General features: G+C 49.5%; 1 protein-coding gene across 1 annotated transcript in view; it reads left to right on the forward strand.

Moving 5' to 3' along the window:
- The window catches only part of LOC137529223 (CUB and sushi domain-containing protein 3-like), a 118040-nt gene that overhangs the window by 89491 nt on the left and 14085 nt on the right, over nt 1-14464 (forward strand). The gene's annotated exons all lie outside the window — the stretch shown is intronic.

Here is a 14464-nt window from a genome sequence, read left to right on the forward strand (position 1 = left end):
TATGCAGGAGTACATCCGTGACAATCTAGCCAAGGGGTTCATTCGCCCCTCCCGGTCGCCTGCGGGGGCCGGTTTCTTTTTTGTTAAGAAAAAAGACGGATGTCTTCGACCTTGCATCGATTACCGTGGCCTAAATAAAATCACGGTGAAGAATCGTTATCCGTTACCATTAATAGACGATTTATTCACACAGGTCACAGACGCCAAGATCTTCTCAAAATTAGATCTGAGGGGTGCATACAACCTGATCCGCATTAGAGAGGGCGATGAATGGAAGACGGCCTTCAACACACCCGACGGGCATTACGAGTACTTAGTGATGCCCTTCGGGTTGTGCAATGCACCTGCCGTCTTCCAGGAATTAATCAACGAGGTATTCAGGGAGGTGTTGGTAGATTTGTGCTTGTATACCTTGACGATATACTGATCTACTCCAACAACCTCTCCGAGCACAGGGTCCATGTCAAATTTGTGCTAAACAAACTGAGACAAAATATGCTGTACGCCAAGTTGGAAAAGTGTATTTTTGAGGTTACATCTGTCGCTTTTCTGGGGTACATAATCTCCACCTCGGGCCTGTCTATGGACCCTGCCAAGGTATCCGCTGTTCTGGAGTGGCCTCAGCCGGTGGGGTTAAAGTCTTTGCAACGTTTTTTGGGCTTTGCCAACTATTATAGAAGGTTCATAAAGGGGTACTCCACAGTTATTGCTCCTCTCACCAGTCTCACAAAGAAAGGGGCAGATACCACTCACTGGTCTCCTGAGGCCTTACAGGAATTTTCTACTTTGAAGGCGCTGTTCTGCGCAGCACCCATACTAAGACACGTGGACACTTCTTTCCCTTTTATTGTTGAGGTAGACGCCTCAGAAGTCGGGGTGGGGGCTGTGCTGTCTCAACGTTCAGGCTTACAGGGTAGATTGCACCCGTGTGCCTATTTTTCTCGGAGATTCTCTCCAGCAGAGAGAAACTACGATATAGGTAACAGGGAGCTCTTAGCCATTAAACTAGCCTTTGAAGAATGGCGTCATTGGTTAGAAGGAGCAGAGCATACAATCACGGTTTATACCGACCACAAGAGTCTGGAATACATCGAGGGGGCTAAGAGGTTAAGCCCCCGTCAGGCTCGATGGTCCCTGTTTTTTTCGAGGTTCACATTTGTGATTACGTACACCCCGGGCAGTAAGAATACTAAGGCTGATGCGCTGTCCAGGTGTTTTGAGCCAGAGACAGCACAGCCCTCCGTCCCTGAGACGATTGTTCCGCGAAGATTGGTGCTGGCTGCAACGGATACTTGGGAAGACTGGAAGGAGACGTTGAGCCCCTTTCAGCAGGACATCCCAGAAGGGAAGCCTGAAGGGGTTATGTTCATTCCCTTGCCCTTCCGTCTCCAGATCCTAGAAATGTTCCACGCACATAAAAATGCTGGACATCCCGGAGCCGCCAGAACACAAGATCTTGTAGCCAGGTGTGCCTGGTGGCCCTCCCTGTCAGTTGATTGCAGGGAATTTGTTAGGGAATGTGCAATATGTGCTAAGAGTAAACCCTCCCGGCTGGCACCTGTCGGTACCTTACAGCCTTTGCCCGCCCCGAGTGAGCCATGGACCCACTTGTCCATGGATTTCGTGGGTGAGCTCCCCAGGTCTGAAGGTATGTCGGTCATTTGGGTGGTAGTCGACCGCTTCAGCAAGATGGCCCATTTCGTGCCCTTGAAAGGACTCCCCTCAGCCCAGGAATTGGCCGACCTATTCATCATCCACATTTTCCGGCTGCATGGCATTCCGGAAAACATAGTGTCGGACAGGGGAGTCCAATTCATCTCTAGATTCTGGAGAGCATTTTTCCACCAAATGGGCATGAAGCTGTCTTTCTCGTCAGGCTACCACCCACAGACCAATGGGCAGACTGAACGAATTAATCAGTCTTTGGAGCAGTTCTTAAGATGTTATGTTGCGGAGGCACAGAATGACTGGGTAAAATTTCTGGCCTTCGCAGAGTTCGCTCAAAACAATTTGAAAAGTTCGTCGTCTGGTTTTTCTCCGTTCCAGATTGTGACTGGGAGGTCGCCTAAATTCTCCCCCTTGCCAGTTACCTCTTCTCCATTTCCAACCCTAGAGGCCTGGCAGAGGGCATTTAAAGACATCTGGGGGACGGTGAAGAGTAATCTGGAAAGGGCATTCCAGAGTCAAAAGGGTCAGGCTGACAAGAGACGCTCGTTGGAGTGGAAGTTCCAGCCAGGAGACTTGGTCTGGGTGTCCACACGTCACTTGACCCTGAGACAGCCCGCGGATAAACTGGGCCCCAGGTTTGTGGGTCCATTTTCAGTAGCTAAGAAGATCAACAACGTTACTTATTCCATTGATCTTCCCGCTAGCATGCGTGGGGTAAGGTCCTTCCACGTATCCCTGCTTAAGCCAGCAGTCCATGTGGGTCCCACTCCTCCTCCTCCTGTGTTGGTAGATGACCAACCTGAGTACGAGGTAGAAAAGATTTTAGATTCACGTATTGTACAAAACTCGGTACAATATCTCGTACATTGGAAAGGGTATGGCATTGAGGAGAGACAATGGGTACCTGGGAACCGCATGCATGCGGACGAATTAAGGAAAGCGTTTCACGCCTTACATCCCGAGAAACCTGGTGGGAGTTGTCCGGAGTCCACTCCTCGGGTGGGGGGTAGTGTGAGGAAACGCGGAAGAGCCGCCGTCTCTCATAGTGAGGCGGCTGTTTCCGCGTCCAGCAGGGCTTCACAACGCGGAAAAACCGCCGCATGCCGCTTAGGCAGAGCGGCGGAATCCGCATTGGGAACGGCGGAATCCGCATTGAGAACGGCGGAATCCGCATTGGAGGCGGCCCCGCAAGCGGTTCACTAGATACATTGCAAGACAGTACTGGTGTGGCTGGGACTGATAGTCCACCAAGGCTCAGAGTGACACGCGCGCGCGCACAGAGGCTGAGTTTAAATAACAGTCAGAAGTGAGTCAGCTGACCAGGCGGGTCAGCTGACATTTTTCCACACCCTCATTGGTCCAGCAATTAGGGAGGTCCTGGAAAGGTCCTTGTGTATATATACTGCTGGCTGTTCACTTGCTCTTTGTCTGGCGTGCGAATGCGATCACATACGTGGGAGCACCCAGATCCATAGTCAGATCAGCAAGTGTGCCGGGACCAGCTGGAGCTGTAATCCTACACTTAGCTAGTTTATGTTGATAGCTTAAAGTACTAGTTTGATTGTGATTATCTGTTATGACTTTTTGCCTGCCTGACTATCCTCCTGAACTCTGATCTTGTACCTTGATATTTCTGATACTCTGTTGCCGAACCCCGGCTCGTCCTTAGACTCTGCTTCTGCCTCCTGATCTTGTACCTCGATATTTCTGATACCCTGTTACCGAACCCTGCCTGTACTTTAGACTCCGCCTCCGTCTACTGTATTTGTACCTTATCTGTCCGTGTGTGTACGACCTGGCTTGTCCGACCTCGAGAACTGACCTCACTGTTGGAGGCGGTTCCCCGTTCTATCAGTGACACTTCCTCCAGCGTGTTACTTTTAGACAATCCTTCCTACTCGCAGCCTGACTCCTCCCGTCTTGGAGAGTCCAGGTCTTCGGAAGGAATCCGTGCAGTATACCTTACTGCACTGAGGCTTAGTCCTCAAAGTGTTACTGTTACACCAAACACTACATTCTACTCAGGTGAACAGAGGTTAGCTTGTATATCGGATTATCGGTGATACTGCAGATCACATATAATCTGGTATATATCTGTATTCCCAGTGATACTGCAGATCACCGGTAATCAGATTCTCTCTGTGCTTCACCGATCGTTACAAGTATACTATAAATTGTATGGGCCCATGAACTTAGCCCTAAAAAGCCATCAAAATTTTTTGGGAGAAGGCTTCCAGATACCTGTACACAACTTCTCAATTTTTTATACAATCAATTTTATGTACATATGTACAAATATTTTTATGCTAATTTGAGCATTTTTTAAGGGAACCATGAGTGAATGTTTATGTGAGCGGAGAGATTGCTTGAAAAGTGTATATGCAGTAATCTATATATATGAATGGATATATTATCTGGAAAATTGTTTAATGATATGGTGGTGTAAATAAAAACCTTTTTTACCTTACTCTATTACCATACCAATTTATGTCCAGCGCACTCCCTATTGTTATAATAGACCTTCCTTTCATATTGCCGGCAAATAATCCGGCAAAGTGGTGGAGTAGATGGTGTCCAGCAAAGGAGGAATTGCTAATGGCTGCCACCTGTATAACCCTAGATATGCAAAGAGAAGGGTGAAAAGCATGCACTGAAATGCTCATAGGCTTGAAGGAGTGTTTATTTATATTTGTATGTGTCAGAGTGGTGCAACTAAATCTTTTGAATTAAAAAATGTTTGGTTTGGGTCCGCTTTAAATTGAACTAAGCCTGTGGTCTTCTATTTCATCAATATGTTCCTAACTGTGGAAACAGACAGCTGAAATCTCTGAGGCAGCTTTCTGTATCCTTCCCTAAGCCATGATGGTGAACAATCTTTGTCTTCAGGTCATTTGAGAGTGGTTTTAAGACCCCATGTTGCTACTCTTCAGAAAAAAACTTACAATTGACCCCTTTAAAGGGGAACTGAAGTAAGAGGTATATGGAGGCTGCCATATTTATTTCCTTTTAATCAATAACAGTTGCCTGGTAGCCCTGCTGATCCTCTGCCTCTAAAACTATTAGCCATAGCCCCTGAACAAGCATGCAGCAGATCAAGTGTTTCAGACTTTAAAGTCAGATCTGAAAAGACTAGTCGCATGCTTGTTTCTGGTGTTATTCAGATACTACTGCAGAGAAATAGACCAGCAGGGCTGCCAGGCAACTGGTATTGATTAAAAGGAAATAAATATGGCAGCCTCCGTATACCTCTTACTTCAGTTCCCCTTTAAATACTCTTTCTCATAATTGGATTCACCTGTGTATGTAGGTCAGGGGTCGCTGAGCTTACCAAGCCAATTTGAGTTCCAATAATTAGTTCTAAAGGTTTTGAAATCAATAAAATGACAACAGTGACCAAATGTATGCACCTGCCTAATTTTATTTGAACAATTATTGCACACTTTCTGTAAATCCAATAAACTTAATTTCACTTCTCAAATATCACTGTGCGTGTCTCCTAGAATGATGATATATTTAACTGACATTTTCCATCGTAACAACTAGTGTTGGGCGAACAGTGTTCGCCACTGTTCGGGTTCTGCAGAACATCACCCTGTTCGGGTGATGTTCGAGTTCGGCCGAACACCTGACGGTGCTCGGCCAAACCGTTCGGCCACATGGCCGAACTAAGAGCGCATGGCCGAACGTTCCCCGAACGTTCGGCTAGCGCTGTGATTGGCCGAACGGGTCACGTGGTTCGGGCCCGAACGCGCTCTGATTGGCCGAACGGTCACGTGGTTCGGGTAAATAAATACCCGAACCACGTCATATCTCCGCCATTTGTCTGTGGGTTTAGCTTTGGGTAGGCAGGCAGGGTAGTTCGCTCTCCAGCCACGCTAGCCAGGGTCCCCCCCAGTCATTGTGTGTCGCTGCTGGGAACAGTAGTACACCGCTCGCTCAGCCACACTATATATAGCATTGTTTACTGCCACTGTGTACCTCGCTCAGCCACGCTATATATAGCATTGTGTTTTCTGACACTCTGTGTACACGGCTTAGCCTGACTATATAGCATTGTGTGTACTGCCACTGTGTACCTCGCTCAGCCACGCTATATATAGCATTGTGTTTACTGCCACTCTGTGTACACGGCTCAGCCAGACTATATAGCATTGTGTGTACTGCCACTGTGCACCTCGCTCAGCCACGCTATATATAGCATTGTGTTTACTGCCACTCTGTGTACACGGCTCAGCCAGACTATATAGCATTGTGTGTACTGCCACTGTGCACCTCGCTCAGCCACGCTATATATAGCATTGTGTTTTCTGACACTCTGTGTACACGGCTTAGCCTGACTATATAGCATTGTGTGTACTGCCACTGTGCACCTCGCTCAGCCACGCTATATATAGCATTGTGTTTACTGCCACTCTGTGTACACCGCTCAGCCAGACTTTATACCATTGTTTACTGACACTCTGTGTACACCGCTCAGCCAGACTATATAGCATTGCGTACTCTGCCAGTCAGTGTGTATATTGCTGGGATCAGTAATACTCCACTCACCGCCAACCACTATATGAGCTCACCATGAGTTCCTCAGAGACCTCCGCTGTGAGCAGCACTCCCAACAACAGCAACAGCCAACGCCCCACGCAAGCTATAACATCCACCCCAGCAGCCAGTGGTCAGCAGCAGCCCTCTCCGGAGGAGAATGTTGTGTCCATCGGTCCGTCGCCAGAACGATTAATGAGGGCTGCCATTGAGGAGATGATGGGGCCTGATGTGGAGGAGGAGGTCTGGCTCAGGCCAGCATCCCAAGTTAATGTTGAGGACGATGAGGGGTCTGTGTCTGGGGATGTTGGGGTGGCAGAGGTGGTGGGTGGGTCAGACTCAGGAGAAGAGTTGTATGATGAGGATGATGATCGGGACCATCTGTATGTGCCTCAGAGTCCGACCCTGGAAAACATGTTGTATCGTGTGTTTAGGTACTAAAATCTGCGTTCCCACTTCCCAGTACTGCCCGCAGTGCCCGGGTCCACGGATCCATATAATTTTTTGGGCAGCACTATCAAACTGTGGTACTATGAGTGAGTTGCCATGGTCCTTCTGTGCTGCCTGTCACACTCACCGTCTGTCTGCAGATGGATTGTTCAACACAGCTACGCCATCTGACATGTAGTCCTGGACCTTGACCATCTTCTCCAGGCGATTGGTGTTGGAGGACGTGGAACTGCCCGATTGCTGTTCTGTGGGCTGCTGCATGGGTGTCAGAAAATGTTCCCACTCCAAGGACACTGCCAATACCATTCCCTTTTCGGCACTAGCAGCAGCTTGTGTTCTTTGCTGCCCTCCTGGTCCTCCTGGGTTTGCTGAAGTCAGTCTGTCGGCGTACAACTGGCTAGAGAAGGAGGAGGATGTCAATCTCCTCTCTAAAGTCTCCATCCTCAAGGGCCTGCTGGAATTGTTCCATTTTTGACCTGTCTGACACTTTCTTCAATCAGTTTTTTAACATTGTGTTTGTATAAACTGGGTATAAACCCAGTAATTGGTGTTGTCCAGATTCCAGAATAATGAATAATAATGAATAGTGAATAATGCGCGGGCCGCGTTCAATGCAGTCTAGCATGAATTGAGCCATGTGTGCCAGAGAGTCCTGCCAGACTCCTCTGTCTTCATGTTCTTGTAAGCGTTGTGATTGTTGTGATGCACCATATTCGTCACCAGCATCACTTTCTTCCTCTTCTGCTGTCCTTTCCCGCTAAATTGTGGAAGTCCAACGTGCACCGCTCTGTCCCTCGGCAGTGGGGGCATCCAATTCCTGCTCCAACTCCAGCTGTTCCTCGTCCTGTTCTTTGTCATAGCTGGGACCAGCGTTTCCTGAGGCAGGTTGCCTGATGTTGGTATCATCACGCTGATCGTTTTCATCTTCAGAATCCCCCACTTGCATCATGCCAGCGGTTTCCATCTTCAACATTGATTTCTTCAGTAAACACAGCAGTGGTATTGTAATGCTGACTGTAGAGTTGTCACTGCTCAGTCACGCAACGTGGATTGCTCAAAATTTTGGAGGACTTGGCAGAGATCCAACATGGTGGCCCAATCAGATCCACAGAAGCTTGGTAGCTACTAGCTGCTGGAATGCGCCTCGGCACTGCGCAAAAGCGTGCTAGCATGTGCAGCGTAGAATTCCAGCGCGTAGGCAGGGACATCACCCAGCGAGCGATGGTGCGCTAGATTGAAGCGCTCCTGCATCTCTTGGTGAGTCCTTCAGAAGCGGTACTGGACTTTTAACAATGTTTGTTTTTTTTCCTTCAACAGAAGATCTGCCACGTTGGAGTGAGGAGGACGCCGCCGACCCCGACACCAAGCTGAACCCCGGCGAACTCCAAGCAGAGGATCTTCAGGAACCCTCAAGGCTTTGAGCAAGCTGAGGAGGATCAGCAGTCCCGACGAGACCTCTCCTCATATGCGACTGAGTGCAGTGGAGCTCCCCAGAACAACCTCTCAGTTGTCACTTTGTCACTGGTCACTTTGTCACTTTGTCATTTTGTCACTTTGTCAGTTGTCATTTTGTCACTTGTCACTTTGTCACTTGTCACTTCTCACTTTGTCACTTGTCACTTTGTCATTTTGTCACTTTGTCACTTGTCACTTCTCACTTTGTCACTTGTCACTTTGTCATTTTGTCACTTTGTCATTTTGTCACTTTGTCACTTTGTCACTTGTCACTTTGTCACTTGTCACTTGGTCACTTGTCCAGATGATCTCGGTACACCTCCTGAGATTCAAATTCCTGCACACATGGCTCTGGGATTTGGGTGTGATGAATGATGCATCTAACTGGCCACCGGAGGCAATTAAGGCCTTCAAAACATTGAAAGCAGCTTTCTGTTCCGCCCCCATTTTGCGTCATGTTGAGTTGTTGACGTCATGTTCATCCTCGGCCTCGCCTTGCATTTCAGTGCGAGGTGCATTTTCCACAGAAAAAGGTTGTGAATCCGGGCACAACATTTGTGGCTGTTCCATTGACCTTTCACAGGTAGAAGATTGTGGGGGTGGGAATAGCTCCTCCGAATAGCCCATTGTGTCCTGAAAACTACTCATTGCATTGCTTTGCGCACACATTTTTTTGTCCTCATGCAAGGCCTGAGTTGCACCTGAAAGCGTGGCCTTCTCCTCCTGCGCCTCCTCCTGTTCCATCACGTCTGCTGCTGCTGGGTTAGCGTTGACGCCCGGTCCCTGTTTATTGAACCTCTTATCTTTATTACATTTATGTATAAAACAAGAACAGTACGGAGGAGAATGTTGTGTCCATCGGTCCGTCGCCAGAACGATTAATGAGGGCTGCCATTGAGGAGATGATGGGGCCTGATGTGGAGGAGGAGGTCTGGCTCAGGCCAGCATCCCAAGTTAATGTTGAGGACGATGAGGGGTCTGTGTCTGGGGATGTTGGGGTGGCAGAGGTGGTGGGTGGGTCAGACTCAGGAGAAGAGTTGTATGATGAGGATGATGATCCGGACCATCTGTATGTGCCTCAGAGTCCGACCCCGGAAAACATGTTGTATCGTGTGTTTAGGTACTAAAATCTGCGTTCCCACTTCCCAGTACTGCCCGCAGTGCCCGGGTCCACGGATCCATATAATTTTTTGGGCAGCACTATCAAACTGTGGTACTATGAGTGAGTTGCCATGGTCCTTCTGTGCTGCCTGTCACACTCACCGTCTGTCTGCAGATGGATTGTTCAACACAGCTACGCCATCTGACATGTAGTCCTGGACCTTGACCATCTTCTCCAGGCGATTGGTGTTGGAGGACGTGGAACTGCCCGATTGCTGTTCTGTGGGCTGCTGCATGGGTGTCAGAAAATGTTCCCACTCCAAAGACACTGCCAATACCATTCCCTTTTCGGCACTAGCAGCAGCTTGTGTTCTTTGCTGCCCTCCTGGTCCTCCTGGGTTTGCTGAAGTCAGTCTGTCGGCGTACAACTGGCTAGAGAAGGAGGAGGATGTCAATCTCCTCTCTAAAGTCTCCATCCTCAAGGGCCTGCTGGAATTGTTCCATTTTTGACCTGTCTGACCAGGGGCGTAACAATAGACCCTGCAAGGGATGCAGCCGCAGGGGGGCCCAGAAGCCACAGGGGGCCCTGTCCTGAGAGACTGACAACTAAGGGCAAGGAGAGGAAAAAACTTTCTTTTATCTGCACAATTGCTCTAATGACTGCATCTGCTCAGCCACTGATAAGGAATCATACAAATTTTTGTAGACAACGATTTGTAGACAGTCCCTATTCAGTGTGCAGGGGTAGGGGGCCCCATCCAAAGTTTTGCAGGGGGGCCCTGTGATTTCTAGTTACGCCCCTGTGTCTGACACTTTCTTCAATCAGTTTTTTAACATTGTGTTTGTATAAACTGGGTATAAACCCAGTAATTGGTGTTGTCCAGATTCCAGAATAATGAATAATAATGAATAGTGAATAATGCGCGGGCCGCGTTCAATGCAGTCTAGCATGAATTGAGCCATGTGTGCCAGAGAGTCCTGCCAGACTCCTCTGTCTTCATGTTCTTGTAAGCGTTGTGATTGTTGTGATGCACCATATTCGTCACCAGCATCACTTTCTTCCTCTTCTGCTGTCCTTTCCCGCTAAATTGTGGAAGTCCAATGTGCACCGCTCTGTCCCTCGGCAGTGGGGGCATCCAATTCCTGCTCCAACTCCAGCTGTTCCTCGTCCTGTTCTTTGTCATAGCTGGGACCAGCGTTTCCTAAGGCAGGTTGCCTGATGTTGGTATCATCACGCTGATCGTTTTCATCTTCAGAATCCCCCACTTGCATCATGCCAGCGGTTTCCATCTTCAACATTGATTTCTTCAGTAAACACAGCAGTGGTATTGTAATGCTGACTGTAGAGTTGTCACTGCTCAGTCACGCAACGTGGATTGCTCAAAATTTTGGAGGACTTGGCAGAGATCCAACATGGTGGCCCAATCAGATCCACAGAAGCTTGGTAGCTACTAGCTGCTGGAATGCGCCTCGGCACTGCGCAAAAGCGTGCTGGCATGTGCAGCGTAGAATTCCAGCGCGTAGGCAGGGACATCACCCAGCGAGCGATGGTGCGCTAGATTGAAGCGCTCCTGCATCTCTTGGTGAGTCCTTCAGAAGCGGTACTGGACTTTTAACAATGTTTGGTTTTTTTTCCTTCAACAGAAGATCTGCCACGTTGGAGTGAGGAGGACGCCGCCGACCCCGACACCAAGCTGAACCCTGGCGAACTCCAAGCAGAGGATCTTCAGGAACCCTCAAGGCTTTGAGCAAGCTGAGGAGGATCAGCAGTCCCGACGAGACCTCTCCTCATATGCGACTGAGTGCAGTGGAGCTCCCCAGAACAACCTCTCAGTTGTCACTTTGTCACTTTGTCATTTTGTCACTTTGTCAGTTGTCACTTTGTCACTGGTCACTTTGTCACTTGGTCACTTTGTCATTTTGTCACTTGTCACTTTGTCACTTGTCACTTGTCACTTTGTCACTTGTCACTTCTCACTTTGTCACTTGTCACTTTGTCATTTTGTCACTTGTCACTTTGTCACTTGTCACTTTGTCACTGGTCACTTTGTCACTTGTCACTTGGTCACTTGTCCAGATGATCTCGGTACACCTCCTAAGATTCAAATTCCTGCACACATGGCTCTGGGATTTGGGTGTGATGAATGATGCATCTAACTGGCCACCGGAGGCAATTAAGGCCTTCAAAACATTGAAAGCAGCTTTCTGTTCCGCCCCCATTTTGCGTCATGTTGAGTTGTTGACGTCATGTTCATCCTCGGCCTCGCCTTGCATTTCAGTGCGAGGTGCATTTTCCACAGAAAAAGGTTGTGAATCCGGGCACAACATTTGTGGCTGTTCCATTGACCTTTCACAGGTAGAAGATTGTGGGGGTGGGAATAGCTCCTCCGAATAGCCCATTGTGTCCTGAAAACTACTCATTGCATTGCTTTGCGCCAGGGGAGGACTGGGACCTTTTGGCCTGGGGGGACAACACAAACTAGAGGCCCGTTTCACGGCATCCCCAGCCCAAAGCCATATCTTTCTTGTGTGCAAATCTTCAAATTGTGATGACTAACAGCCCCAGACACACACACACGCACGCACACACACACTATGTGCCTGATGCCTAACCCCATTTCTCCGCACAATCTACCTGTCTGATGCCTAACCTTAAAGGAGTTATCAGGCTTTTTTTTTTTTATGAAAATAAGTGCTACTTACCCAGGGCTCGTCCAGCCCCAAGCTCCCAGCATGTCCCTTGCCACAGCTCTGCAGTCAGCTGTTCGCTGCCGCTGCCTCCCAGCCCCCGGCGATGACGTCAGGCCGACTGCGCCTGTGTGAGCGGCGCTGTCAATCACCGCCACATGGACCAGAGCATACTGTGCAGACGCAGAACTACTGCGCTTGCGCAGTACACTCCGGTCCACGTGGCGGTGATTGACAGTGCTGCTCGCACAGACGCAGTACAGGCCGACATCAAGGTCGGACTGGTGCCATCGGCAGGGACTGGGAGGCAGTGGCAGCGAATGGATGACTGCAGAGCTGCGGCGAGGGACATGCTGGGAGCGTGGGGCTGGAGAAAGCCCCGGGTAAGTAGCACTTATTTCATTAAAAATGCCTGATAACTCCTTTAAACAACCCCCCCCCCACACACACACACACACAAACCTACCTACCTGGTGACTCCTAACCCCACTCCTGCCCACCCACCATACAAACTACTTAACTACTTGTCTGGCACCTACCCCCCCCCCCCCCCCCCTCCCCGGGTAAGTAGCACTTATTTCATTAAAAATGCCTGATAACTCCTTTAAACAACCCCCCCCCCCCACACACAAACACACACAAACCTACCTACCTACCTGGTGATGCCTAACCCCACTCCTGCCCACCCACCATACAAACTACTTAACTACTTGTCTGGCACCTACCCCCCCCCCCCTCCAACTACCTGTTTGACAGTGCCTAACTGCCTGCCTCCCCCCTCCCCTGCCACCAATCACACCACAAGAAGAAAAAATGTTCCCCCTCAGGCCAGGGTCAGAATGGAGATGATTATCACACAAAAAAAAACTCAGAGGGCACTGGCCTGGGCAGAGAATTGAATTTGACAGCAGTAGCGGGCAGGCAGCAAAGTGTGAGTAACTCAGTGACAAGAAGGGAGAAGAAGTACAGAAACAAAATTTATAAAAACCACCTTCTCCTCTGGCGACCTGGACCCAACCTCCTCTATCCTCCTGTCTCCTCAGTCCTACACCTCCTCCTCCTCCACAGCAGCAAGCAGCTATAGGTGGCATCTCCGACTCCAAGCCCCCCAGAGTGTCCGACTCCTCCAGCCAGGACAGCCAGCCAGCCACTCGTAGCCACAGCTCCAGGCCCCCAGCCCCCCCAGCACAGAAAGCTGAAGAGTGAGACAGCTCACTCCGACGACACCTCCGGCACAGCAGCACAGGGGAGGACTGTGTCCGACTCCTCCAGCCAGGCCAGCCACACGTAGCCGCAGCTCCAGGCCCCCAGCCCCCCCAGCACAGAAAGCTGAAGAGTGAGACAGCTCACTCCGATGAAACCGCAGGCACAGCAGCACGTTGCGGGTGGCAATGGCTCCAGGCGGGGGGCGGAGTCAAGCAGGGTCAACCCACCGGGCCGGAGAAGACCTAAGCTATTTGTGTCCTTGTGCCGCTCACATCCACCGCAGGCGCAGCCACGCACAAGGGCACACCACGGCCGGCTGCCTCAGCCCCTTCTTTGATTGGATACTTCAACTTGCCGGGAAATATCGCGCGAGGTTGCGATCCCCACTGCGAACCTGTCACCTGTGGTATGTCTGCGGCCGCTGCGTATAGCAGCGGCCGGCCCTAATTACTTAAGATTCGGGCGGCCCGGGGGGCAATTGCCCCCCGTCCCCCTGGGCCAGTCCTCCCCTGCTTTGCGCACACATTTTTTTTGTCCTCATGCAAGGCCTGAGTTGCACCTGAAAGCGTGGCCTTCTCCTCCTGTGCCTCCTCCTGTTCCATCACGTCTGCTGCTGCTGGGTTAGCGTTGACGCCCGGTCCCTGTTTATTGAACCTCTTATCTTTATTACATTTATGACTGCATGGCGGTAAAAAGCATGCTATCCGCACGCTTCTTGTCCTCATGCAAGGCCTGGGTTGTTGTGTCTCAAAAAGCATGGCCTTCTCCTCCTGCGCCTGCTCCTGTTCCATCACGTGTGCTGCTGCTGCTGGGTTAGCGTTACCGGTCCCTTTTCCTGGAACCTCTTCTCTGTATTACATTTATGACTGCATGGCGACAAAAAGCATGTTACCTGTGCAAAGAAACATGACATTTTCCACATTTAAAAGACAGTTTTTCCTTTGAAACTTTACAATCAATTTTCTCAAAAACTATAAGCTCTTTTTCAAATATTTTTTTCCTCTTGTACCCACTCCCAAGGTGCACATACCCTGCTAATTTGGGGTATGTAGCATGTAAGGAAGCTTTACAAAGCACGAAAGTTCGGGTCCCCATTGACTTCCATTATGTTCGGAGTTCGGCGCGAACACCCGAACATCGCGGCGATGTTCGGCGAACGTTCGCGAACCCGAACATCTAGGTGTTCGCCCAACACTAGTAACAACCAACGATTTATATAGGAAAATCGTGACAATTAACAAGGTTGCCCAAACTTTTGCATCCCACTGTATGCTCATTTTGCTAGGGTTGCTGAATGTTTCTTCTCCAGAAGTGAAGCTTAGTAAATACTGTTCTTGTTTTTATTGTTAATGGTCAGGTT

Source organism: Hyperolius riggenbachi, chromosome 1 (assembly GCF_040937935.1).
Source record: "Hyperolius riggenbachi isolate aHypRig1 chromosome 1, aHypRig1.pri, whole genome shotgun sequence".
Lineage (NCBI taxonomy): Eukaryota > Metazoa > Chordata > Amphibia > Anura > Hyperoliidae > Hyperolius > Hyperolius riggenbachi.